Source organism: Callithrix jacchus, chromosome 13 (assembly GCF_049354715.1).
Source record: "Callithrix jacchus isolate 240 chromosome 13, calJac240_pri, whole genome shotgun sequence".
Classification (NCBI taxonomy): Eukaryota; Metazoa; Chordata; class Mammalia; order Primates; family Cebidae; genus Callithrix; species Callithrix jacchus.
The window spans coordinates 92,142,935-92,145,883 of record NC_133514.1 but is presented as its reverse complement, the minus strand read 5'-3'; the positions used below and the strand labels follow the sequence as shown (position 1 = coordinate 92,145,883).

The 2,949-nt window shown below is 37.8% G+C and overlaps 1 pseudogene; it reads left to right on the top strand.

Annotated features, from left to right (window-relative positions):
• The first annotated feature begins 2,389 nt into the window (after positions 1–2,389).
• Positions 2,390–2,949, top strand: LOC144579062 (cytochrome c oxidase subunit NDUFA4 pseudogene; annotated as a pseudogene).

Below are 2,949 nucleotides of genomic sequence, written 5' to 3'. Positions count from 1 at the left end.
CCTACATATAAAAAATCTGCCAAGAACAATACAAGAATTACAGGCTAGTCCTCATGGTATAGATGCAAAAGGTCTAAACAAAATGTTAGCAAATAAAAACCAGCAATCTGCAAAAACAATGTGTAAAAATACATCATGATCAGATTTGTCATTCACAAATCAATCAGAGTTATTCACATAATTCAGAAGGAAAAGTAATGCAGGTAAAAAATGTGATAAAATTCAGCAGTCTTGGGTGATCGAAATGTTTAGCAAACTAGGAAAAAAGGAAGCTATCTTAATCTTATAAACATTTAAATGCTACAGTAAACACATCATACTTAAAATATTAAAATCTTTCATTCCGAGATCAGAAGCAAAAAGAATGTCTGTCATCACTTCTATTCAAATGTCGCTAGGTAATACTATATGTGCCTAAGTATTTAGCGAGGAGTGTACTGGTACCTTAAATTACTTTAAAATGCATTATGAAAAGGGGAAAAAGGATGGCTTGATGGATAGATAGATAGGTGATAAAAACAGATATAGTAAACATGGTAAAATCTAGAATGGTAGAATCTAGATGGTGGCTCTAACAAATATACACTGTATAATATTCAATTTTGCTATACATTGAGGAAACTATCACCTGAGTTCCTAGCCTAATACAACAAGATTTTCTTTATAATTAATTGGGTAGGGTCAGACAAAAATGAACTATCATTATTTGTAAATGACATGATTGAGGATATAGATAATTTAAAAGAATCAGACAATAAACCTAGTAAAATTAAAAAGGTTTCTAGATACAAGGTCATGACAAAAATCACTTGTGTTTCTGATGCTAGCAAGAAATGATTCGAAAATGAAATTTTAAAAGCGAACCATTTACAATAACATTTTTTAAAACATTAAATATACAGAAATCGATCTAAAAAAATGTGACTGAAACTAAAGATCTAAATAAGGTTTCCCTAAATAAGAGACCATTCCAGGGTCATTAGATTCATGAGTTGGAAGGCTCAACATTATAGTTGGTTCCCTCAGAACTGATCTATGGATTCAGTGCAATATCAATCCAAAGTCCAGTTCTTTGGAGGAATAAGGAAACTTGACAAATTGATTCTAAAGTCTACATGGACATACGAAATGCCTAGAATTGCACAGAAAATCCCGAAAAAGAATAAAGCTCATACTTACATGGCGAGATGTCTACAACTTACAGATGTGCTCTGACCTATAGGCCAGGTGTGGTGGCTCAAACCTGTAATCCAAGCACTTGAGAGGCTAAGGGAGGAGGATTACTTGAGACCAGTCTAGGCAACATGGTGAAACCCTGTCTCTACAAAAAAATTTTTAAATTAGCCAGGTCTGAGGCTGGGCATGGTGGCTCATGCCTGTAATCCCAGCATTTTGGAAGGCGGAGGCGAGTGGATCACTTGAGGTCAAGAGTTCAAGACCAGCCTGGCCAACATGGAAAAACCCTGTCTCTACTAAAAGTGCATTAAAATTAGCCAAGCGTGGTGGCAAATGCCTGTAATCCCAGCTACTCAGAAGGTTGAGGCAGGAGGATCACTTGAACCTGGGAGGTGGAGGTTGCAGTGAGCCAAGATAGTGCCATTGCACTCCAGCCTGGGTGACAGAGCAAGACTCTGTCTCAAAAAAAAAAAATTGCCAGGTGTGGTGGTATACACCTGTTGTCCCAGCAACTGGAGAGGCTGAGGCAGGAGGATTGCTTGAGCCCAGAGGCAGAGGTTGCAGTGAGCCGAGGTCATACCACTGGACTCCAACCTAAGTGACAGAGCAAAACCCTGTCTAAAAACAAAGACTTACAGATTTACTCTAAGTTTAATATTGTTACAAGAGTAGACAAACTATGTCGATGAAATAGAACTTAAAAGGTCCACATATGTAAGGACAGTTGATTTGACTGCTGTATAATGGGGAAATGGTTTTTTTCCCAATAAATGGTGTGGGCACAGCGAAGGGAAAATGAATCTTGACCTCTACCTCACTCTCTCTACAAAATCAATTCCCAGGGGCTACAGAGCTAAATGTGAAAGGTTAAACCATAGTATTTTAGAATAAAGCATAGGAGACTATCTTCATGTCCTTAAGATAGACAACAAAAAATGCTAACCATAAAGGAAAGGTCAGATAAATCAGATTAGAGTCAAGTTAGGAACTTCTGTTTAACAGGAGACATCAATAAGAGAGTGAAAAGGTAAGCTACAGAGTGAAAGCAGGTCTTTGTAATGTATAGAACCACAAAGGGGTCAAATAAAGACAATATAAAGAATTCAATAAGGAAAAATAAAATTGGCACAAGACAAGCATTTCTGAAAATTTTTCAGTTCACCAATAACATGGAAAAGGACTGAAATCAAGGAAAAATGCAAACTGAACCCACAATGAGGTACCCGATACCCATTGCACAGTCACCAGAATGGCTAAATTAAAAAGGTCAACAAGATACTACTTAGCCCAGCGCCTAGTGGCTAGGCTGATTCTCTCCTTTCCAATCGGAGGCCTCTGCAATAAACATGCTCCAGATCACCGGTCAGACCAAGAAGCACCCGTGCTTGCTCCTCCTCCTTGTATTTATTGGAGCTGGAGGTATTGGAGCAGCACTGTATCTCTTGCATCTGGCATTGTTCAATCCAGATGTTAGTTGGGAAAGAAAGTATAACCCAAAGCCCTAGAACAAAGTAGGTGCCAGTGATCAAACAAGTTCTACCCAGTGAATGTGGATTACGGCAAACTGAAGAAAGAAGGTCCAGATTTCGAAATGAAATGTTTCACGATAAAGCTGCTTTAGAATGAAGGTCTTCCAGAAGCCATCGCACAGTTTTCCACTTAACCAGGAAATATTTCTCCTCTAAATGCATGAAATTGTGTTGATGTCATCTGTTGGAGATTACACTAATTAATAAATAACCGAAACAAAAAAAAAAAGGTCAACAACATCAA